The 24628-nt window shown below is 46.1% G+C and overlaps 1 protein-coding gene and 1 long non-coding RNA gene across 10 annotated transcripts in view; one reads left to right on the top strand and one right to left on the bottom strand.

Moving 5' to 3' along the window:
- The window catches only part of HIVEP3 (HIVEP zinc finger 3), a 457232-nt gene that overhangs the window by 62927 nt on the left and 369677 nt on the right, over positions 1-24628 (bottom strand). Inside the window, exon 1 of one of the 9 annotated variants that reach the window (XM_077844485.1) lies at positions 3161-3312. The exons of the other annotated variants lie outside the window; for them this stretch is intronic. The gene's annotated coding sequence lies outside the window, so the exon portion shown is untranslated. Of the gene's footprint in view, positions 1-3160; positions 3313-24628 lie in introns of those variants that run through there. 9 annotated transcript variants of the gene reach the window in all.
- Positions 285-19713, top strand: LOC144281767 (uncharacterized). Its single transcript, XR_013350164.1, has 3 exons — positions 285-663; positions 18357-18584; positions 19456-19713. It is a non-coding gene; the product is annotated as an uncharacterized LOC144281767 (long non-coding RNA).

Raw genomic sequence — 24628 nt, 5'->3', positions numbered from 1 at the left:
AGCACCCCCCAAATTCTAGCTAGTGGTAAGCTCTGCTCCTTCCAATGGATGGATGGGACCCTGAGACATGACTGAATCTGAGTAGGAGTCAGTTGGCCAACTCTACATTGTTGGGTCCTGTGGTTGTCCCTTTACCCAGCCACAGGCTTTCCAGGGGCAGGTGGGGAAGCACCCAGTGGCTGAGGTTTGGAGCAGTTCACAGGCCAGGAAGGAGGGGTGGGTGGATGAGGAAGACAGTCAGGTAACTGTTGTGTCATCAGGTGACTCACTGGGCCAGCACCACGTGCCTAGGGTCAGCATCTGGCCTTCGCCCCCGTGGGCTGTGCCTGGTGCTCTTATAGGGAGGGCCCTCCTTCCTGAACCCTCTGAGGGAGGAGCGACCAGGATCCGTCCACACCATGGAGTCAGTGAGGCCTGTGAGCCGGAAGGCCCACGCCCTCGTTCTGCACAGAAGGCACCTGAGCCATGGTGGGCAGTGACTAGTCCAGGGCCATACTCGTCCTCAGATTCCTGGGACAGTACTCTCTTCTCTCCTGCTCTACACCTCGTGACTGGGCCGAGGTTCTTAATACAAGAGGCAGCCAGAACTGTGGGTGCAGACATGGGGCAAACCTACGAGAACAATGAAGGCCTCATCCTCGGAATGGATTGCGGTGCACACTGGTATAAACGCTTTCTTACTTTTTAACTCCTTTAGAAGGACGATTTCTAATCACTGTGACCAAGTGACACCCAGAGAGTGGTTTTTTTCTACCTTCTGTGCTTCTGAGGGTATGGGTATGATTTTCATATAAACTTGAAGTCACAGAGGACAAAGCTGCTTCTCCAGAGACTTGGTAAGGGCACCTGTAAAAGTCGCCAGTGACATGAGGTCAGAGGTAGAGGGTCTCCCTGACAGGGCCCAGGAGCCGGACCAACGGGGGCCTGAGCCTCAGGCCAGAGGGAGGACGGACACCATCTGCTGATGGTGGGAGAATGACCCCGGGCTCCATGTTGTGTGCCACTCAGGCCACAGCCTTCAGAAGCTCTGGCTTAGAAACCGGCTTAGAACAACAAGGAGAAACTGAGCTTCAAGAGCCAGTTGGTTAACACATCAGACAACTCAGCTTCTACTTCTGGAAGCTTCATAGGTCTAGCTGTCAGGATAGCCCAACAGGGAAGGGGGCAGGGTGCTGGGGCCAGAGACCCACAGAGTGTTAGAGTACCCTCTGCATGCTCGTGTGAGTGTAACAACAGGATCAATTCCTAGAAGGAGGGATACTTGGCTAAAGGGAAGGCACCTTGAAGCTTCTGATGGGTCTTGACAAAGAGGTTTCCAAGAAGCACCAATCTGCAGACCCACCGGTTACGTGTGAGGACTATTTCTCCACACTCCTTACTACCTAGAATATAACTGATCTCTTTTTTCATATTTACTAAAATAAGAGGCAAAATGGCTGAATTAGTTTCCACCTGCCACTGTCACAAGCTGTCACAGACAGGGGCTTAAAACAACACAACTTACCATTGTACAGTTCTAGAGGTCAGAAACCTGAAGTGGGTCCCACTAGGCTAAAATCAAGTTAGAGCTAGGTTCCCAACCTTCTTTCAGGAGCCTCTAGGGAAGAATCTATTTTCTTGTCTTTTCCTACTTTTAATTAATTATTTATTTTTTTATAAATTTATTTTTTATTGGTGTTCAATTTGCCAACATACAGAATAACACCCAGTGCTCATCCCGTCAAGTGCCCCCCTCAGTGCCCGCCACCCAGTCACCCCCACCCCCCACCCTCCTCCCCTTCCACCACCCCTAGTTCGTTTCCCAGAGTTAGAGGAGTCTTTGTGTTGTCTCCCTTTCTGATATTTCCTACCCATTTCTTCTCCCTTCCCCTCTATTCCCTTTCACTATTATTTATATTCCCCAAATGAATAGGACCATATAATGTTTGTCCTCCTCCGATTGATTTATTTCACTCAGCATAATACCCTCCAGTTTTTCCTACTTTTTAGAGGCTGCCGGCTTCCTTGGCACATGGCCCCCTCCTTCTTCAAAACCAATGGCCAGCCACATCCTTCTCACATTGAATCATGAACACCGACTGCCCTGCCTCCCTTTTTCTCTTGTAAGGACTCTTGTAATGACATTGGGCCCACCTGGATAATCCAGGATCATCTCCTACCACCAGATTCTTAATTCAACCACATATGCAAAATTCATTTTCCCACAAGAGGCAACATAGTCACAGGTTCCAGGGATTAAGACGTGTAGGGACCATTATTCTGCACAGTGATATCTTATTTTTTCTTAAATCTGTGTTTCTTGATCTCTAGTGAGGCTTATAACTCTGGAACAACTTATTAACCCATTATTTCATTCAGGGAATTATGTTTCATATCCTTTGTTTATGTTTCTAGTAAATTATATTTTTCTTATTGGTTTCTTGTTGGTTTTCTTTTGATTTTGCGCATATTAATCCTTTTTTGTATGAACTGCAAATATTCCTATTTGTCAGTAATCTTTACCTCTTCTAACAGAAAAATTTTGTTTTTCTGAACAGAAAAATTTTGTTTTTATGTGGTCAAATGCATCATCAATCTTTCCCTTTTGGACTTCTAGATTTCATGTCCAAGATAATTTTCTAGAATGTCACCCAATTTCTTCTAGTTCCTTTATTAATTAATTTTTTCCCTTCCTCCCTCTGCTCCTCCACCCCTTTGTTCATCCATTCTTTACTTCCTCCATCCTTCCCTCTCCTGCTTCTTTCCTTTCCATTGGATCTTGGCTCCATTTGACATTTATTTTTGTGTAAGGAATGAAGTAGGGATAAAGCTTAATTTTTTCCAATACACTTATCCAGTTTTCCTAACATCATTATTGAGACCACCTCCACTCTCCTGAAATGCCCTGGGACATTTTCCGAAAGCAAAGGCTCTAGTCCCATTCCAGATCCACCAAAAAAGAATCACTGAGGCAAGGGCCACAGGAGCCATATTTTTTACAAATTTCTCCATGTAAATCTAACATACAATTTTCTTTTCCACAGCCTGGCATTTGGGAAAACTTATGAAACTCTTTTAAGTGCTTTCTGTAACTAATCACCTTGTCCCTAGGTTCCCAACATTTCCCATCCCACCCACCATCCATTGTGGAAAGAGAAATCTCTTCAATTGTGAACCTCACCCAGCCTCTCCCTCTGTCAAGAATGCTCAGGAGCGCCCCACTGCAGGGAGATTCAGCCAATGACATTTCAGCTCTCATAACAAGCCCTGCACAGCCTTCCCAGCTTCCTCTCTCCACTCTGCACTTTCACCATGCATCGCCCTCTAACTGGCATGCTCTTGACCTCTCTCTGTTTACACACTGCTGTTGCCAAGGGAACAAGCAGCGAAAGGAATCTGAAGACTGATCCCACAGAGGAGTTAGGGAATGCTTTGCAGAAGGAAGATGTGTTTGAGTTAGGCCTTGAAAGATGGGGAAAATACTGATGGTGAGATTTGGAAGGAAGGGATTCTAGTCTAGGTGGGAGGTACAGCATATGCAGAGCACAGGAGGCTGGAATGTGGCCACAGGGAATGTTGAGTTTGTGGCCTCTACCCTAGCCAAGGCTTTGGGGCTCCTGAGCCCAGAGTGTCTGGGCAAGGATCCCACACTGTGCTGGGGTGAGTTCAGGGCATAGGCAGGAGCTTCCGCACATTCCCTCCTAGGCCCTAGAATAACAAAGCAAAACAAAACAAAAGAAAAAGCCCCAAACTGTGAAGGCTCAGTTGTACCACACATCTTCTAACTGAGCTGGGGTTCGTATTGCGCCTTGGAAAGCAGGTGGAAGGCAGAGTCTATCCCATGAGATAGTCAGGGGCAGACTGATGGCTGGATAATGTTTTCAGGGCGACTAGACCCACACACGGTCTGGCCTGGATTCACTCATGGAAAATAGGCACTACCAGGGTCTGCTGGATTACCTGTGCCAAGATGAAGTTTTCCATTAATCCAATAGGTCAAATAGGGGTGCTTCCTTAAGAAGCTCAACATGTCAGGTCTGTGGCTTAACCAATTCATCAGCATCTTCCCAGCAAACCTATGTCTCCTTGGACTGGACAGAGACTGGGATTTATCTTCACATTTCCAGTCCCTGGCACTGGACCCAGTGCTAAGTAAAATATTGAAAATATTTTCAAAATACTTAAATGAGCACCTATCATGTCCCCAAACTATACTAAAGATTAACATGTTGATTCTCACACAGGTTCCCTTTTTGTAGAGGAGAGAACCAAGGCTCAGTGAAGTGACACCAATTGCTTCAGATGACACAAGAAAGGGCAGAGGTAGAATTTGAACCCCAAGAGCAGACTGCCACCTAACAAACCCCCAAGAGCACTGACTTTGATCACAAAGGCCCAGGTGGATTTTCTCTTCCTTCCCAGTACCCCAGATCCTCCAGGAAGTCTTCCTGGTTAACTACAGCCACCTCCACTTGCACCAAATTCTCCTCCCTGTGTGTAAATCCCTTTTCATGACCCTACTAACCTCAGGACTGAGTTTCTTGATAAATGTTTCCCTCCCCGCAGTGAGTAGTAGATTATTCACTGTCTGGGAGGTTCCCAAGTCATTTCCCTTGGATGACTGTGGTCTCTGCATTTCTAGTTTTCCTTCTCCTCCTTCCTAACCCCAAGACCCAGACAGGGCTTGGAATTTCTGCACAGTGGTCAAAAAGCCAAGTTTCTTCAGAACAAAGGGGAAACTAGACAATCCTGGGTGAGTTACACCAGGCTGGTGTTTGTCTTCCTGTCAGAGAGCACAGGGACCAAGGTGGAATTGACACTGCCGGGCAGACCAGGTCTCCAGCAACAGCCCCGAGGAATGCAGGAACCTGTTTCACAGTCAAGATCAAGAAATAATGCAGACAGAACTGTACTCTGCCAAACCCATGGAAGCCCAGACTTGGTCCTGAGTACATGTGGTTGTGACAGCTCAGGCAAAGAAAGTCCTAACCTATGTCTTTTGTCTAGATTGACAACCGAACTCTTAACACGTGCTGGGGCTGTTCCTAGTGTTCTAGTGTCAGTGTTCAGTGTCAGGCTGGCACTACCATCATCCTCATGTTGTGGATGAGGAAGCTGGGGCACAGAATCATGAAGCTGGTAATGGCACAGCCACAACCTGCAGTAGAGACCCTTAAGGCAGTAGAATCCTGGCAGACAGAACTCAGGTTCGAGTCACAGTCCTAACACTTGGGGAATTAAACCTCATTCCTAGTAGTTGGACTGGCCTTATTAAGAGCTTTGTTGCCCCCCTCCATGTAGAAAAGTACAATTTTAAAGTCTTGTTTCGTTGAGATTGAAAATGAACTGTAGTCAGGGACTGTGGTCTCGCCTCAGCAAGGGCTTGGTGAACCCCAGATGCTTGTAGTTGATTAATTTACTAAGTTCTCCATTGTTATAAATCTAGTTATCAAAAAAAATCTAGTTATCTATTCACCTATCTCATCATTTATATATATCCACCTTGTTTAGTCAAGATTAAAGGAGGCTTCTGGATATTCAGGAGAACTGGTGAGCTTCTGAATTTAACTCAACCTGCTTATCTAAGTGGTTCAGGAAGTACTTGCAGGTCAAAAGACTTAGGGAAGAACAAAGTCTGAAGTGAGCTGGGCCAGGGTGGGTATACTTGTTGGCCATTTCATTCTTCCAGTCTCTCATCAACACTGCCTAAGAAAGACCCACACATTTGATGCCACGGCCTGTTCTCTCGGTTTCCAGCAGGTCTCTAGCTGTTCCTTTGATGGCTTTTGTTTTTATGCAAATGACTGTGGTATAAAAGGCACACCTAGGGCAGCCCCAGTGGCTCAGGGGTTTAGCGCCTCCTTCAGCCCAGGGCCTGATCCTGGGGACCCAGGATCGAATCCCATGTCAGGCTCCCTGCATGGAGCCTGCTTCTCCCTCTGCCTGTGTCTCTGCCTCTCTCTCTCTGTCTCTCATGAATAAATAAATAAAATCTTTCAAAAAAAAAAAAAAGACACACCGATCTACAAACCTCCTGGGTAGCTAAGGTTCTTAGGTCTACTAAAAAGGGCAATATACACAATATACTATAACACGCACACACACATTATAGAATAAACCACATAAAGAAGAATGACTAGGGCGACTGGGTGACATATATAGTTTGTTCCAAAGTTGGACAATGACAAAAGTAGGTATTACCTGTGGTCTCCACCATTCTTGCCCATGTGGCAGGATGCATAGAAGTATACTGGTAATGAGATGGCAGTTATAATGATTACTTAACAACTCATTCGTTCATTTATTCACTCAGTCTGCAAGCATTACATGGGCCTTTTCAATGCCAGGCCAGTAATGTGAAAACAGATATAAATTATAGCTCTTACTATAAAGCTACAGTAATCAAGACAGTGTGGCACCAAAAAAAAAAAAAAAAAAAAAAAAAAAGAAATCATCAATGGAAACAACAGAGTAATGAAACAGATCCCCTCTACAAAATTACCTGATTTGTAACTAAGGTACTATTGTACTTGGTGAAGGAAATGATAATCTTTTCAATAAATGGTGCTGAAGCAACTGAGTATCCATGTGGATAAAAAAATAAACCTTGGGCCCTACCCCTACCACATACACAAATTAATGTGAAGCCTGGATGCAAAAGATTAAATAACAAAGCTTACAGAAGAAAATAGAAGAACATATGAATTTGGGGCCAGCAAAGATTTCTTACACGGTTTATAAAACGCACAATCACATCATCATAAAGGAAAGTACTGATAAACTGGGCTTCATTAAAATGGAAAACTTTCTAAATATTGGCAAAATCTTCAAAGCCAGACACACGACTTCTGTTCATCAGAAGATACCAACAATAGAACAAAAATACAAGCCAGAGACTGGGAGAAGATATTTGCGATACATATTCAACAAAGGACTCATCCAGAATATAGAAAAGTCCTAAAAATGAATGCAAAAAGGCAGACAACCCAATTGAAAATGGCCCAAATTAACTCAAAATGGATCAAAGATCTAAGATAAAAGCTAAAACTGTAAAACTCTTAGAAGGAAACATAGAGGGAAAACTTCATGGTATTGGATTTAGTGATGATTTCCTGGATATGCCACTAAAAGCACAGGCACCCAAAGCAAAAATAGATAAACTGGACTTAATCAAAATTTAAAACTTCTGTGGGGATCCCTGGGTGGCGCAGCGGTTTAGCGCCTGCCTTTGGCCCAGGGCGCGATCCTGGAGACCCGGGATCAAATCCCACGTCGGGCTCCCGGTGCATGGAGCCTGCTTCTCCCTCTGCCTGTGTCTCTGCCTCTCTCTCTCCCTCTCTCTGTGTGACTATCATAAATAAATGAAGAAAAAAAAAATAAAACTTCTGTGCACCACAGAACATAATCAACAGAATAAAAAGGCAACCTACAAAATGGGAGAGACCATTTGCAAAACATATATATGAGAAGGGGTTAATATCCAGAATACGTAAATAACTCCTACAACTCAAAAACAAAAACCAAACAACCAGATTAAAAAATGAACAAAGGACTTGAGTAGACATTTCTCCAAAGGAGACATACAAATGGCCAACAAGCATGTGAAAAGATGTTCAATATCACCGATCATTAGGGAAATGCAAATCAAAACCATGAGATATCACTTCACAGACACTGGGATGCCTATTATTTTTATAAAAACCCAGAAAAAATATATACAACTATTTATATATAATATATAATATAATACATTATATATATAAATAGCAACAATAACAAGTGTTGGTGAAAATGTGGAAAAATTAGAACCATTGTGCACTGCTGATGGGAATGCAAAATAGTAAAGCCTCTGTAAAACAGTGTGGTGATTCCTCAAAAAAATTAAAAATTGAATTACCATATGATCTAGAAATTCTACTTCTGGGTATAAACTCCAAAAAATTGAAACCAGAGTCTCAAAGAGACACCTGTCCACTCATGTTCATAGTGGCATTATTCATAACATGCAAAAATTGGAAGTAACCCAAGTATCCGTCAATGGATGAATGGACAAACAAAATGTGGTGTATACATGCAATGGAATATTAACCTGTCTGCCTTAAAATAGAAGGAAATTCTGACACAGTCTACAACACAGATGAACCTTGAAAATATTATACTAAGTGAAATAAGTCAGCCACAAAAAAAAAAAATACTGTATGATTCCACTTACGTGAGATACCTACAACAGTCAAGTTCACAAAGATAGAAAGAATGGTGGTTGACGGGCTGAGGGGCGGGGAGGGTTAAAAACTGTTGCTTAATGAGTATAGGGTTTCAGTTTTGCAAGCTGGAGATGCATTCACATTGCACAACAATGCGAAAATACTTAACACTACTGAACATCAAAACAGTTAAGATGGTAAATTTTATATGTATTTTACCATAATTTTTTTAAATGGCAAAATATTCGAACAGGTATTTTAAATAACGGATTGCCTAAATGATCCATAAATGTATGAAAAGTTGTCAGCACCATTTCCCATTAGGGAAATATAAATTAAATCTACCACCCATTCACCAGAATGACTAACGTGAAACAAACAAAATGTTACCAAATATTGGCAAGGACATAAAGCAACTGGAACTCTTCTTGTACACTGTTGGTGGGAAGGTAAATAGACACAACCTTGGGACAACTAACTGGCAAAAATCTTCCGAGCCGAACACACACCTGCCCTATGACCCCCAAATTCAACTTCTAAGAAGACATCTCACGTAAGTGCATACATCTGTCTGTCACAAAACACAAACAAGAACGTTCACATTAGGCTTATCCAGGATAGCAAAAACCTGAAAGAAACCTAAATGCCAACAACGAATAGAACAGATAAATAAATTGCCATATATTCATACAAGAATTATTACATAATAATAAAAAAGTACAAGTACTGCTATAGAAAGAATATGGATGGATCTGACAGCTATAATAATAAGCAAGGAATTCAGACACAATAGACTATATACTGTATAATCCCACTTAACTGAAGTTTAAGAATAGGCAAGACTAATTTTATGGTATTAGGCATTAGAATAATGGGGATGCCTGAGTGGCTCAGTGGTTGAGCATCTGCCTTTGGCTCAGGGAGTGATCCTGGAGTCCCAGGATCGAGTCCCACATCGGGCTCCCTGCATGGAGCCTGCTTCTCCCTCTGCCTGTGTCTCTGCCTCTCTCTGTGTGTGTCTCTCATGAATAAATAAATAATAAAATAAAATAAAATAAAATAAAATAAAATAAAATAAGAAATTGGAATAGTGAATAGCATTGGTGGGGCAGGTGGATATTGACTAGAAGATTATGATAGAAAACATATGGATCTGGTTACATATATGTTACATATTTGTATATATGTAAAAACTCTGTGCTGTATACTTATGATATGTGTAAGTAACTGTATGTATGTTACGTCTCAATTTAAAAAAAAGACATAGGGGATCCCTGGGTGGCGCAGCAGTTTGGCACCTGCCTTTGGCCCAGGGCGTGATCCTGGAGACCCGGGATCGAGTCCCACGTCGGGCTCCTGGTGCATGGAGCCTGCTTCTTCCTCTGCCTGTGTCTCTGCCTCTCTCTCTCTCTCTCTCTCTCTCTCTCTGTGTGACTATCATAAATAAATAAAAATTAAAAATAAATAAAAATAAAAATAAAAAAAAGACATAGTCTTTGCACTTGAAAGATACAAAGCCTTTAAGGAAAGAGACACAAACAAAACCAGGTAATAAGGTGTAGTAGACACCATGACAGCGATAGGTTCTGAGTACAGGTTGGTGGTGGAGAGAGGGATCATGAGGGTAGGCTATAGAGAAGGTACACTGGGCTCTGAAGGACAAAGGGATTTCATCAGGCAGGAAAGGGGATTAGCGTGGGCAAAGACAGGATGATGCTAGGGTAACCCTGAGTGTGGGAGGTGGTGGCCAGTCCAGCATTAGAAGACCAGGTAGGTGTACAGTGCACAGTAGGGCGGAGAAGCAGCCAAGGACATGAATTGAACAGGCTTCTGATATGTTTATTTCAATGAGTTCCCCATAAACATTCGTTGAATGAATGAATGAATGAATGGGCCTTCCCACAGTCATGACACATCAGATGCCTGGAGTTGCAGAGCAGGTGTGTTGGTGTGGCAGCAAGTACTGATGAGATGCAGTGCTGGTGTGGTCGTGGAGTCCCTTTCTTCTAAAGTTATTAATTTCCCCAAAGTCTGATGTCTTCCAGGCCCCAGATTTTAAAACCATCCTCACTCAGTTATGGAACTGACCCTCTGCTCTGAAAGCTGAGTAATTTTCTGTATGTGCCCTCTCCCCACCTTCCTTCCAACCATCTTGCCATTTAAAAAAAAATTTTTTTTTATGATAGTCACAGAGAGAGAGAGAGAGAGAAAGAGAGAGAGAGGCAGAGACATAGGCAGAGGGAGAAGCAGGCTCCATGCACCAAGAGCCCGATGTGGGATTCGATCCTGGGTCTCCAGGATCACGCCCTGGGCCAAAGGCAGGCGCTAAACCGCTGCGCCACCCAGGGATCCCCCATCTTGCCATTTTTGATAGTTACATATTGGTTGTCGTGGCAGTTGCCTCTGACATCTTCAAATAATATATTTTAATTGCTGTTTCCTTGTCCATCAACTTTAGACACTATCCACTTTCTGTTATGAACAATGAAGAAATGTGCACACACTCTTCTTTCCACCTCCTTTCTTGCATCCACCTTCAAATTTTTGTGAGTTATGTATTATTACTCCTACATTTCCTAAGTTTCATAACACATTTCTAGTCTATAGACTTAGGTTGATTTTTAAAACTGAAGCTAATCAACAATATGCTTGTGAAGATCTCACTCCCTGGGGAACCACTTAGTATGAATAGACTTGAGAAAAAGAAATTTAATTCCATAGGACTGAAACTTCATCACAAGAAAAGCCTACCATAATTTAAGAGCCAACACATATTCCTATAAAGTATTTATGGCTTCCTTCACTTCTTGAATCCCACATCATCACCTATTTGGATTCCATTTTTGATTGACAGAAATAACTCCAGGAGGTTTTCATTATTATTCCTGTTTTTTTTTCTCAGAAAAATATAGACGACTGAGTAATAAACTTCCTGAGCTCTTACAAACAAACAAAAATCTTTATTTTGATTTCAAAATCAGGATAGAATTTTTAGTTCAAAATCAATGTCTTCCACACTTTTGAGAGCACTGCTCCACTGTCCTTGGGCATCTTGTTTTACTGATGAGAAATGCTGATGTAAGATTTTATTCTCTCTGGAAGCATTTTGTTTTTCACCATTGTTCTGACATTTCAGCAAGATGGGTCTACATGTTCTTTCCACTAATTCCTGTCCCGAATTCAGTGTGCTGTTTTAATTTTAAACTCTCTGTGTTTCTTCAACTTGGAAAATTTCTCTTCTTATATCTTTGACTATTTCTACCCCTCCCTCTCCCTCGGCCATTGTCTGTGGTCTCTGCTTCTAGATCTCCTCTTTGATGGATTATGAACCTCCTAGATATGGCCTCTATGGATCTGAATTCTTTCTCCTTGATGTTTTGCTTTGCATTTTTGGATATTAGTTTTAACTTCTAGGTCACCAACTTGGTCTTCATCCATATCAATTATGTCATTCAGTTCACCCACTGATTTTTTTTCAGGAGTTATATTTTAAATTTTCAATAATTGTTTCCTTTTCTCTGGTTCCTCCTTTATAGCCACTGGTTCCTCCTTTATAGCCACTGGTTCCTTTCTAGTAAATGAAATATAATATCAATTATTGCCAAAGATACTAATGATTATTGATTCTAGGGTTCTCTTATATTTGAACTATTTCTCTTGGAGTGAGCTCTCCTTTTTTCTTTTTCTTTTTCTTTTATTTTCATTTCAGGCCTTCTCTTTCTGCTATTGGCTTTCTTCTAACATCTGATCCTATTTGTGAATGTAGGACTGCATTGTGAATTTGGTATATGTGCTAGGATATAGGTTCCAGTTCCTGCTACAAGGACCCAACTGAAGAGTGGCTTAGACAAGACAGGGGTTTGCTTCCATCTCATGTAACAGTCTAAGTGGCCATGGGTTGATATGTGGCTTCCCAGTGTGGGTATCTTTGAACTTGCTCTTCTTCCACCCACGGCATTTGGCTGCCATTATCCACCATCATGTCCACACACTGGTCAGCAGAAAAGGGAAAAAGGGCATGGCAAGACTGGAAATTGTACATGTTATTTCAGGTCACACTACCAAAGCCTTGGTAACATAGTCTCTAGCTGGGTGGCCATGTACCCTGATCAAATATCCTTCACCACAGAAGAAGAGGAAGAGGCTATTGATGAAATAATTAACTGCATAGGGCTTCTTGTGAAGTTTCTGGTCTCTTTCCTGACAGGTTTGTCCTTGAATATGAGGGTAGAATCATGAGCCCATCCTATTGGGGGAAAGGCGCTCTATATAAGAGGGAAGAGGATTATGATGGTGAGTCTAGCAATCACTGAAAGAAGGGGTTGACTTTGCAGTGGGCATGGAGGTAGACTCCACTGGAGGCAGGGTGCCTATGCCCCCTGTGTGCTCCCTGCCCCCACACCAGGTTGGTAGGGAGACTGGATTCTCTCAGCTGGGCTTCTGTTAGACCGTGGCCCCATCACTTTCCTTAGAGAGTATCTCTTGGGCTTGGCCTACCACCGGCCACCTGCCTCCACACATAGAAAGTGAAAGGGGTTGAGCTGTATTTGCTCTTCTAAAAAGTTCTTTAAGGGACTCTTCAACTCTGGCAGCCCATTCCTATTCTTCATTTTGTTGGCTTCTGGCTTGAACAATGCTTGGCTTTTCTGGAGTAAAAAAAAAAAAATCACTCAGTCCTTTGGGGTCTTATCTGTAGTATCTTCTGCTCTGATTTCTCTGTTTATGCAATCTTGTGGGTTTCTTATCTTCCTAAGAGCTATCAACATTTTGGTCCATGAATGGCATTCTATCTTGTTTTCTAATATTAAGATGTCCTCCTCTCAAAAATGGCTTTATCTTCTGATAATTCCAGGATCTGGATCTGGACACTTGTGTGCTGGTGGTTAGGAAACTATGCATTGTGGTTCACTGAGTCACTGATGCCTTTTCCAGGATCCTGTTGCATTAGGAGGAATGTCAGTCCATCAGCTTAGAACCCCACAGTGTCCACCTCCATAGAGAATGCACTTGATGGTCCCAACACTGAGGCAGCAAAGCCTACCCACTTCCATGAAGGGCAGGAACAGCTCGTCCTGCTTGCCTGGGCAGCCTGTGGTCCACCAGGCAGTAGTAGTCAGTGACTGGACTGCCAAAGAGGCCTGAAAGCCATGGTATGGGCACCTGGCTTACTGGTTTTGTCCTCTTTCAGCTTCTGGGAAGAGCCTTTGGAGGTAGCTGATCACCCAACCCTCTGTACCTTGCCATCCGCAGAGCTGAGAGTCATGTAGTTGTCTGCATCAACTGTTGGGAGAAAGGGGCTCCATCCCATCCCCTGGGGGCTTCCCAGAGGCTGTCTCTGGTTCATAACGGCTCTCCTTCCTAAGACCCCTTGGCCTTCTTCCCACATAGTACAGGCTCCATGGCATGGTTCCGAAGGTCTCTTGAGGGGCTCCTGCTTGCATCTCCAGACTCATCTCACCCCTTCTCCTTCCAGCCTGTGTGTTCTCACCACAGGGAGCTGTAGACTTCTCAGAATGCCCATGGTTCCCACTGACCAAAATGCTCTGTCCTTCCTAGACATGTGGCAAACTCCTCAGTGTCCTTCAAACCCACTTGTGATGGTCAATATTATGTGCCTACTTGGCTAGGCAATGGTACCTAGACCTTTGGTCAAACATTATTCGAGATGCCCCCAGATAGGTATTTTGTAGATGAGATTAACATTTATATATATATATATATATATATATATATATATATATATATATATATATAAACCCACAGAAGACTTTGAGTAAAGCAAACGCTTTCCAGAATAGGGGTGAACCCCATCCAACAAGTGGAAGGCCTGAGTAGAACAAAGACTGACCTCCCCGGAGCAGGAAGGAGTTTTGCCAGCAGATGGACAGCCTTTGGACTTGAACTGTGATTCCCCTGGGTCTGCAGCCTGCCGGCCCACCCTGCAGATTTGGGACTTGTTAAGCTTCCATAGTCGTGTTAGCCAATTCCTTAAAATAAATCTAACTATATAAATAACTATATGTATTTACATCCTGTTGGTTCTGCTTCTCCGGAGAGCCCTGAGTGTATACCACCCCAGACATCCAGTTCTTCAGCTAGCTTTGGGTGCCCCTCTAACATTCAATATCTCTGTATGTCTCACACTGTGCTGTAATTTGTTTACAGGCTTTTCTCCTCCAGAGAGACAGGCTTTTAGGCCAAGGAGCCTCCCATTCACCACAAAATCCCTCGCACCTAGCGCAGCATTAGACACACAGATAAATGGTGCTTCATAACTAATGCTCGTCCAAGGGTAGGCGAATTACTGAGAACAAGAGAAGACTAAAGCAGGTGGTCTGAGGTGGGGGGTGGTTCTCACTGGCTAGAGGGAGCCAGGTCAAACTTTTGAAAGGGATCCTGTAAGGTGGGCCAGAGGGGGACAAGATAACTACTTCCCAGAAACCAGGCTCATAGAGCTATTTGGAAATACAAGTTAGCAAAGGGCTGTTCAATCTAGGGGAGGACCCCAAGGGTCAGCCTGTCACCAGTACAGCTTCTTGGGCTCCACCCAGGAGCTCAGTTTAATTCAATACCTAGTGGATCCCGGCCACAGTTTGTTGTCAGGAATTCTCACTTTGGGTCTTCCTTTTCTGATGACACCTAAGCTCCAGAAACACTTGAGGAATGCACTGTCTGTGACCTTGAAGGGAGCAGTTTTCTGTGTTTTTGGACTTGTCGACTGTTCTCCAAATCTCTCTAGTTCAGTCTTCATCAAGCAAGAAGATGTTGTCAAGTCTAATTTTTCTGAGGCCGAATTGAAAAAAAAAAAGGCTCTTTGTAATCCACACAGATCCTTTTCTCCATCTCAACTGAAACCAGACCAGGTGATTTTAAAACTCCCACCCCGGCAGAAGGCATGGCCTTGGGGGGATGCAGGGCGAGAGGTGGACCCCTTTTATTTCCCAGAGCTCCAAGCACAGGTCTCTGGTTGCCCAGTGCACTGTGAGCAAATAAGGGAGTGAACAGACAAATGTTAAACTGGACGGGTTATAACACATCCTAAGTTCTTCCTTGCAGAACAAACTAGGACCAACTGCCTTTAAAGATTTTATTTTTTAATTTTTATTTACTTATGATAGTCACAGAGAGAGAGAGAGAGGCAGAGACACAGGCAGAGGGAGAAGCAGGCTCCATGCACCGGGAGCCCGATGTGGGATTCGATCCCGGGTCTCCAGGATCGCGCCCTGGGCCAAAGGCAGGCGCCAAACCGCTGCGCCACCCAGGGATCCCCCAACTGCCTTTAATTCAGGAAAAAGGAAAAGAGTCAGAGGAAAAGATAAGCTACAGACAGACAAAGGGACTGGCAGTTTAAGAAAGATGAATCACATCTTGTGACAAGAGGACAAACTGAGAATCAACTAGGATAATTATGGGGCGGAGTGGGGGTGGGGGGCTAGCATTACTGAGTGTTATGTGCCAAGTGCTCCACTGAGTACCTGAAATGCATCGAGCCCCCAAAGCAGCCCCATGAGGCAGGGAGTATCTTTAAGTCCATTTTACAGATGAGGCAAGTCAGGTGAAGAAAATCACATGACCTGCCCAGGGGCACTCATTCAATACAGGGTTGGGCTGGGAGTCAAGGCTGGCAGGTGGCTCTGGAGTATGGGCTCCTAACCACCTCCCCTTATAACCTCCACCTGTGGCACTGGCAGCATGTGGTCAAGGAAACAAGGAAAAACCTGGATTTGGCTCAAGGTATAGGGGATGGAGCCAGGTCTAGGGACCTAGACACTTGGCTCTGCCCCTACCCTCTGTGTGTCTGAGGCTACTCATCCCTGATCTGTGTTGCCTGCTTCCATATTTGAAAAAAAAAAAAAAAGGGTATTGACCTTAGTTGGGTTCTGGGGACTTTATCCACCCTGGTACTCTGGATGCTCTCTGCTGGGCCTACCAGTTGCCCCAAGGCCCAATCACCCCAGAAGGCCTCATACTAGCCTACCCCAAACCTTCCAACTAGGCCTTTGTGGGTATAGACTCCCATTCCTTGCCATTCCTGGAGGACTTCGTCTTGCCCTCCTACTTGGTTGTGATGTTCATTCCCCATGCCCCACACCTCCCCAGCCTCCCAATCTCTCCCTTCCCCTTCACCCAGAGTACACCCACCCTTTCTGCCTCCTGGCCTTAGCCCTGACAAGTATAGTGTCCTGAACTCAAGAACAAGGAGGGGTTCATTGACATGAAAAATGAATTCACCAGAGCCTAGAATCACCCAAGTGCCTCCCTCCAGAATCCAACAATTCCAGGCCCTGCCCCCACCTTTCATCTTTACACCTGAGAAGATGGGCAGAGACCACGGAGCCCTGGTGTCTTTTTCCTTTGTCCAGAACCTCAGAAGACCCAATAGCGTTTCTTGTTTATCCTGCAGAAGTGGGGCAGCCTCTACCAGTTACAGGCCAGCACCAGTCTGATGGGGTTAATGCAGCAGGACACAGCCTTGGAGGCTCGGGGGCATCTAGAAGGGGGGCTGAGGTGGCCTGGGGAGGGAGTGGTGGAAGGCAGCCAGGACTGCTGGGTGTTGAGTCATGTCCCCGAAGTGCCAGCCCTGCTCACTCACCTGTAGGGACTGCCCACTCCCTTCCCAGAACTTCCAATCCCTCTAACACAGGACAGTCCTCTTCAAACAGGTTTCCCAGTAAGTTTGACCCCAGTGAGTGTTTCTCTTTCCCAAACAGGATCACAGCCCTGCCCTCCTACACTGGGCATACACAACTCCCCTCTCCTGTGACCCCTTCTCGATTGCTTACTACATGCGGGGGGCTGGGCTCGAGGGGATTTATATCGTGTCCCCTCACTGAGCTAAGAGTCTCATGTGTCATATCTTTAGCGGCAGATTTTAGAAGCAGAGACTATGTTTAATCACCTTTATGTCCATTGCGCCCACCCCACAGGGACACACAGGTGCTTGTGAATGAACCAATGAATGAATGAATGAATGAATGAATGAGCAGAATTATAATTGTGGGGAAAATTCTAGCCAGTGAGTAGTTCACAGAAATTATCTTAATTCCTTTCTGGTGAAAAGGGGTATTTTCATCTCTGAAACTGGAGAGTAGATCAATCTGTTAATGAACAGAATTTTCTAAATGTTGAGTGTTGCTCTCATAAACATAACTTTTGCAACCTGCTGTATTACATAGTGTCTAGTATAATCCACATACTACAAATTTCACCCTTTTAAATGTACCATGATGTGGGTTTTAGGGTATTCATAAGATTGTGCAATCATCATCACTATCTAATTCCAGAACATTTCATCACTCCAAAAAGAAACCCTGTACCCACTAGCCATCACTCCACATTCCTCTCCTTGCTGCCCCCCGCCCTGGTCTCTGGCAACTATTAATTTATCTATCTCTAGGAATTTGCCTATTCTGGACATTTTATATAAATGGAATCATACAATCTTTGATCTTCGGTATCTGGCTTCTTTCACTTAGCCTAATGTTTTTAGTCATTTGTTTTAACATTATCACTATTTCATGGTGTTTCTCAGCACTCTGGGCCTCAGGGGTTCTAAGACCATAATGCCTATGTGACATGCAGGTCAAAAGTAGCCACCGTGAGCCTCAGGATGGCATGGGGTCTGGTAGCGGATGTATGGGACCAGGTGGTGTGGGAGTTGGATGGTTGTCACAGCACAGTCTGGGGCTGGCAACAGAACCAGTGGTTAGGAACCAGTCAGGCATGGGGAATGTTCCTTGGGGGTAGGGTGGGACCCCTCTGGTGTACTCAGGGAAGCCCAAGGGAATAGCTGCCTGCAAATCCCACTCTCTGGTGGGGAGGGCAATGTGTCAATGCCACCAGTCCTGGGCCTGCTATTCTGAGTTTGAAGGGAGAGTCCCATTTCTAAGATGGCCTCAGAGCTCAATAGCAGGTGTGGGTCCCCAGGGCTTGCCGGTTCAGATCTTGAGGTGCAGAATGGACAGTGGCCATCCTAACTGCTTTACCACCCTCTCTAACCTGGGCATCCTTTTAGCTGGGAAGTCAGTCCTGGCAGGAAATCCCAATAGGCTGAGTGGAGCCAAGAACACTTTGGTCTTAGGTAGTTTGTCCATGAACTGATGACTTAATTAACCGTTAATTCCCTTTTTGTGTTTTTGTTTGTTTGCAATCTTAACTTGCTTTATTCCACAGGGCATCTGATGTGGTTTACGAAAACAAAATAGGAGCGTGAATTAAAAATGATGAATCAATGCAGGGAAAATGGAAGATACAAGGTCTAGATTAGAGGGATAGAAGAACATGGATAAGCAGAGTAGAAGACCCCACAGCGTGGCTGTGTCTGGGCCCCAGACTCAGGGGGCAGCTTCCTGGCAGTAAGAAGAAAGGACAACACAGCTGTTCATTCTCAGTGTCATGATGGTAAAAACACCAGTTGCTTAGAAAAAGCTCGGCTCTTCTTGGTGCTAAGATCTGAAGGGAATTTGTCTCATGCTGTTTTCAACAGGGAGCCATCCATGAAGTTATTCCTCCAGAACTATGTGGGCTCCCATGGGCCAGGACTGGGCTGGGTCACCTGGCATCTAAGATGCCAGGTGGGCCCCACCCTTTACATCATTAGCTCTTGTTTGGGAAACACTGTGCCTCTTGGTGACCATCATTTCAAGTTTTGCCAGAAACAATTACCATCTGTTCTATTATTTATGTGATATTTTCATTTACATTGACTTGAATTTTGACTTGTTAAAACACAGGCTCCCCTAAGCAATAGGGATCACAGGTATAACTCCAGGATTTTACTGAACTAAAAGAATTACTCTGAACATAGAGAATTTCACCCTTGTTCCCTGAAAATCACCTCATGTTCTACTTGTGGTCTGTGTCCTGCACTTGAGAAATACGCCCCCACTCCTCACTCTTGATACCCTCGCACACCTCCCTTCATGGACAGCAACGCTCTCCCTCACACCCTCCACCTGATGGAGTGATGGAGACGGTCCATGTGCCAGCCCTGGTTCAGGATGTCTCATCAAACTCTAGCAAGGGATAGATGAAGATGCTCAGGGCTCAGGCAGCAGAAGGGACTTGTCTCAAGTCACAAGACCAATGACAGTGTTGGTGTCAGGAGCCTCCCGGTCCTGCCTTCACTACTGCTCCCATGGATGGGCAAACACTTACATAAACTGATGACTGGGACTCCCTGAAGGAGGCTGGCTAATAGAGGGATGGGGTCTCACTTAACTCCATGGCAATCCCCGTGAGGGTAGGAAACATTTCTATTTTTTTTCACCAGGATAAATCCAGCACCCAGAACTCAGCCTGCCATACAGCAGGTGCTCAGAAAACACGAGTGGGCCGTTACTGCCAGGTTCAGAATGATGATCACTCGTGGAGAGAGGGAGGGCCCTGGATTGTGCACTGGCTTCCAACTGTATCTGCTCAAGTCTTTTTCAAGAGGGCAGCAGATTTTCTGCTATTGGCTACGCTATTGCCTATTTTGTTGTTACTATTTGGTTGAAATATTTTTTAAAATTTAAATATATTTGTTAAATACAGGAATGAATCTAGTATCACTTTAATAAGTGTGTGTGTGTGTGTGTGTGTGTGTGTGTGTGTGTGTGTTTTCTCTGCTCACGTAACACATGAGCTGCAGCTCAAGTGGCTTTAACCAAAGTGGAAGAAATGACTCGGATTTCCACGGAGACCCTTGCAGATCTCCCCAGCTGGTCACCTCTCCTTCCACTTCCAAAGCCTATCCCGCTTGGGCGGTGAACCTGAGCATGAATGAGGCCAACCAAGGCAGAGGTTGCATCGCATACCTGGCCATGGTGTCACTGGTATGGCTCACACAAACCCAAGTGATCTGAGAAGACACCTGGAGAACCCCCAGGGCTCCGTGGATGAGGGCCCCATCGGGGCAACGACTGTTTCTGTAAAACCAAGCCACCAACCAGCATCTTTCTCCCCCAGCTGCAAAAGGACGAGTCTTGGCATACATATATTTTGTGAACAATGGACTATTTGGGGGGTCAAATGCCAGACAAGGACATACTTTGAGATTGCCAAAGTGGACCCGCAAAGTCTCAGAGTGTGGAGGCTGGAAGGGACTTTCTAGGGCATTGGGACTAGCCCCCATACAAGCTGCAAGCCTCCCTTAGGGGCTGCTCTAAGGAGACCACTCATGACCAGGGGCAACAGTAATTGTCCTTTTTTTTTTTTTTTTGTCCTGTTTGTTTGTAAAAATGGAATCACCCGTGCATATTTCCCTGCATCTAGCTTTTCTCATGGACAATCTTTCTAGGTCAAAGGCCAACATTTTTTGAGTAGTTAGTATACACCAGGCACCAGGCACAGTTATAAGCACCTCACATGCATCAACCCTATAGGGCAAGCACTATTATAATCCCTCCTCTACCGAAGAGGAGACTGATGGTCAGAGAGGTCGTGTAACAGTCTGTAAGTAGTGGGAACCAGATTCAAACCCTGGCAATCTGTCTCTAGACCCTGGGTTCCTAGTCACTACTCTTTACTGCCTTCCTAAATAGATTCAGGGTCTGTCTCATTCTTTTTAATAGCTGTATGACAGGCCACGGTTTGGATATAACACCTTCAGACTTCCCTACTATTCACTTTTCATACTTTTTTTCTGATTTTTTTTTTTTTTTTTTTTTTTGCCAGTGGGATTTCGTAATAAACATCCTCTGTACACATATCTTTATAGACGGTGCTATTGTTCCAGAGGCCGGGTTCCCAGAAATGGGACCACGGGTCAAAGGGTATGTGTATTTTGCATGGGAACAGTTATGGGGCCTATTGTTTGCTGCATCTTCCTAAGAACGAGCCATGTGATTTTCACTCACTGGTTTTGACTCTGTCCTGAAGACACACCTCGGACCTCTCGTCTCCAGGACAATCCCTGGGATGGTTGAGGACAGTCTTCTCTTCCCTCGTTTCCTCAAACGTTCCTGATAACATGGTTGTGTGTCCCCTGTGGCTGATCCAGACACTTCTTTAAGTCGAGTGCCCTCTGGGGTGACCTCGTCCCCCTTGAAGGACACATGGAGAGGGCCAGAATCTTTTCTGATGTCAGTGGTGCAGGGGTCCAAGCAGGTAGGGCTCTGAGTCCTTATCTTCAGCTCCCCGCCAGACACACTCATGCCTTGCTGAGAAAAAGACCAACCACCCAACAGATGCGACCCCCACCCAACAGACTGGAGCTCATTCTTCGATTGGGGCAAACACTGATGACTCGAGAGCCGGACAGACCTTCAAGCATCTTCTAGCTCAATGCCTTATTTTACAAACCGAGCCCTGGAGGGCCACGACCAGGCCAGGTTCACACGTGGGGTGTGGGAGCTGGGAGCAGGGTCACCGGGGGGTGCTTTGCTCCAGCTCCCTCGGCCTGCTGGTCCCTAGGAACCGTTTTACTAGAAAGGCACAGTGTAAATATTTTGCTAAGGAGCCAAGAGGGGAAACTTACCCAGGCTGAGCGGCCCTGTGCTGGGTGCTGGCCATGGACACAATGCTCAATGAGGGCCATTATCTGGGAAGGGAGGGCTGTTTGTTCCGCTTCGGGACGGTGCCAGAGCCCGGAGCCACCAGGCTTGCCACTCCGGCTGCCACACAGAAGAGTCTCCTTGCACTCAGCAGACTCTGTGGTTATGCAATGCTGGGCCGGAAGGTTAACTCTCCCCAGACGAGAGCCAGGCCTTGCTTCTTCCTGCCTGAGCGTGGCCATCCAAAAACGCTCACCATCGAGGGCCTCCGTGTCTGCAAAAAACGCTCGGGCCCTGAAACTGCTGGTTTCTTCCAAAGGGTGTCTCGAGTCCATCTGGCACCTTCCTACCGAGGCCCGGGGCCCCAGCCACGGTGACTGGCCACTGCCCCTCAGGCACCGCTCACAGGCCCCAGGGCCTGTCCCAGTAGCCGGCACCCCTGTCACCCTCCCTCCTCCGCCAGGGGTGCTGGTGGAGCCCCCCTCGTCCTCAAGCACACGTTCTTCCCCATGTCCACAAAGCCTCTGCTGACCACCCCAGCCGTCGATCCCAGAGCTCAGGGACTTAGTTTTCAAAACAAAGGAGATCTTGGATGTCATCTATCCAAATGCTCCATTTTCCAGATGAGGAAACCGAGGCTGAGGGGGGCTGATGGGCCTGAGCGCAGACAGAGTGGGCCGGAGTGCCATGTCAGCAGGGTGCTCCTGCCCGGACTCCCTCACACCTCACATCCCATCTGTCAGCAGCTCACGTTGGCTCGGCCTTCAGACCTTTCCCAGAACCCGACCACTTCCCACCACCTCCGCCGCCGGCCTGGTCTGCGACACCATCACCTCCGGATGGCGACAGGCCTCCCGTCTGTGCTGGCCTCCCACAGCGCACTGTCCACACACAGCCACGGTGGGCCTCTCCTCCTAGGCCTCCTCCTCCTGCTTCTCCCTCTGCCTGTGTCTCTGCCTCTCCCTCTGTGTCTCTCATGAATAAATAAATAAAATCTCTTAAAAAGATAATATCTGCATACTTATTTTACAGATAATATAAGATAAATAGTCTGTGGCAAGGTAACTATGCAGGTGCCTATTTCCTCTACTACAATGCAACTCTAAGAGGTAGGATGCTGCTCTTTGTCACCTAGAAGGGTATGTGGCACCTTCTATTTAGGCAAAGCTGATTTTTTTAAAGGTTTTAAGAGGAGAGAGAGGCACACACAGAGGCAGAGACACAGGCACAGGGAGAAGCAGGCTCCATGCAGGGAGCCCGATGTGGGACTCCATCCCGGGACTCCAGGATCACGCCCTGGGCTGCAGGCAGGCGCTAAACTGCTGAGCCACCCAGGCTGCCTGGCATGGTTGATTTTTAAGGAAGGTCCCCCTCTAAGGATGGATGACGGTGATGGTGCTCCTCACATCACTGTGCCATTGTGCACATGAGTTAGGAGTGGGCACAGGGGACAGGTTTGGTGGCACAGGCAGGATCGACGGAAGGAGAAGCTCTGAAAGCTCCAGAGAGGCCAAGAGGCTGTATGTTTAGGACATGATGGGGAGACACCAGACCCCGGCGCCAGTGCTTCCTGCAGAACAGCCAATTCCCAGAGGCAGCCACAGAGAGATGCCACCGAGGCATGCCTCGCCCCTCCCTGCTTTCAGGTATCTTGAACCTACAAGTCCAAAAATCTCTCTATCACTTTAAAAGTTCTCCAGTGGGAGCCTCACAGGCCCCGCCAGGCCGGGGGGACCTCAGCTGAGCAGCTCTGCACAGAGCTTTATTCCCGGTAATAAATATCTGCTGAGTGAATCAAGAGAGAGACGGAAGGGAAGGGGAAGGAGCTAAGACAGACCCAGGAGAGGAGACGAAGGCTCAGAGCAACACAACGATCGCAAGGCAGCCTGCCAGCCAGCCCCAGCAGAGACACAATGGCCTGTCCGGACAGGTGGGACGGGCGGCTGCGGCTCCCACTTGCTCTCCCACACCTGCAGCTACGCTGGTCGGAAGCACAAATCTCAAGCAAACAGAAACTTGTGATTTCAGTTTTATTTTGATTGACCTTTTTATTTACCCATGGCACAATTTCTTTGAGGTTGGCTGGTTTTATCCTAAAGAAGGGCCCAAACTATGTTCCCGGGTGACTAGCTGTTGACACCTCTTTTTCTCAGCCGGCCCCAGCCCATCCTGACTCCGCTCTCCGCATACTTCTCAGGCTCTTTCACTTGAGCCTTCTCTTCTAGAGGCCTGTGCGCATCCCTCAGGCTCTGGCCCTTAATCCCCTGCATGTGTCTCTTGCATTTCCCCACCTTGTCTGATGAGCAGCTTCGGCAGCTGCACACGTCACCTGCCCTGTCCCTGGAACTCCCCAGGCCTGCATTTCCAGCGGTGATGGTTCGGCTTGGACAACACGCTGGCTTCTTAAATTCCATATGCTTACCACCCACCTCATGGCTTCCCCTCTTGCTCTCCCCTACACTTCTGGGCTTGCAGCATCAGAAGGATCCCAGAACCCCACTCTTCTACCCCCATATCAGCCATTCACCCGTCCACCCCACCCATTCTCTCACTGGTTCAACACTTATGACCATGTACCCTGCATACCAGGCTGTCCTGGGGTCGGGGGACCTTCACCATGCCTGTCCCTCTTCCCTCTGTGGAACCTCCAGGACCACCCCAGGCCCTGAAATTGTGAGAAGAAGCCTATTCCAAACTAGCCAGTCCCACATCTGCAAGTGAGTCACAGAGTGATCTTGGCTACGTCACTTGCCACGTCTGAGCTTGGGTGTCCTTATCTGCTCTGGGAAAAGATCATCGGTTCCTGCTTCTCTCCCTAGCCTGGCGCTGACATCCCCAGGTGGTGTCAATCTAGGGAACGCTTATGATCATTGCCTTCAACCAGACTGCGGACTTCCTCCTCCTCCAGACCATGGCCTTAACCCCCTTCACCCTCCCAGGCCCCAGAGATTGGGCTATAGACTCCGCATG

Source organism: Canis aureus, chromosome 13, assembly GCF_053574225.1.
Source record: "Canis aureus isolate CA01 chromosome 13, VMU_Caureus_v.1.0, whole genome shotgun sequence".
Classification (NCBI taxonomy): domain Eukaryota; kingdom Metazoa; phylum Chordata; class Mammalia; order Carnivora; family Canidae; genus Canis; species Canis aureus.
Note: the sequence above shows the minus strand (reverse complement) of the source record. Positions and strands in the feature narration are given on the sequence as shown.